The sequence below is a fragment of the Hipposideros armiger genome, unplaced genomic scaffold, assembly GCF_001890085.2.
Source record: "Hipposideros armiger isolate ML-2016 unplaced genomic scaffold, ASM189008v1 scaffold_1238, whole genome shotgun sequence".
Lineage (NCBI taxonomy): Eukaryota > Metazoa > Chordata > Mammalia > Chiroptera > Hipposideridae > Hipposideros > Hipposideros armiger.
The window spans coordinates 149,612-150,671 of NW_017732588.1; positions in this window are offsets into that span (position 1 = coordinate 149,612).

Genomic DNA, 1,060 nt, shown 5'->3' on the forward strand with positions numbered 1-1,060 from the left:
TTTCTTATGAAGTCAAGCTGCAATGGGTCATAAAAAGTGGGATGTATTTCCTATATGGCAGAATGTTCTCTTCACAGTGTGTTTCATGTATTAGAGGTGCCTCTCATTTCTTCCTTCCCTCTGTTAAAAACAAAAAACAAAGTCCACAAAACAAAAACCAACAAAAATAAAACAAAAACACCAACTGAACAAAACCAAAAATGTTTTACTAGTCAGAAAGTAAAGCACTAGAATAGGATAAATGTGATGGCCTACTGACAAAAAGCTAATTGAAGTAGTTCATTCATAAGAAACTGAACTATAATTTGTATCATTTGGCATTGGAGATATTTTGCTAACAAAAGCAAATGTCTGCTTACAAAAGTATCCTTATTATTTTAGTAATAGGTTGGATTAAATTTTGCCTTCAAGTACTTCCTAAAATGAGCATTCTGTGAATGTCACCAAAGTCAAACGTTTTCCCATCTGTATAGTTTTTCCCTTGATAAATTACAAGTTTTATTTATTTATTTATTGTTTGTTTTTACAACTAACACTCAGTAAACCCCTAAAGGAAATGAGCCTTATTCACTACTGTACCTTTTCAAATTCAATTTTAGCTCACTGATTGCACTAATATCATGTGAGATCCTGTGGAGCTAGGAAATATGTGAATCTCTGCTTTCTTTTGTAATGCAAGGCAAAAATATGCTGTAATTATCCCTAAAAGTTGCTTCTCCTTTCTCATCAGCATTTAATAATGAAATTGTTGCTTGGCAGATAAAGAAATGCACTAATATGGTTGGTTAAAAAAAGTAAAGTTTCCAGGTTAGGACACTTTATTATAAAAAAATAAAGAGGCCAGGTGTTTCTCAACTTCAGCTGCCCTAAAAGCCTTGATTTCTTTGGCAGGTTTAGGGTCCTCTTTAGAGGACATAATCTCTAAGATAGTTCTGATGGACCTTCTGTTTTACCTATACATAATTAATATTCTAAACCTTAAAAAAGTTAAGAAATTCAAATGATTTTCCCCATGACTAAAAAGTTTTTGAATGTCTGAAGTCTTTATCAATTTTTTTTT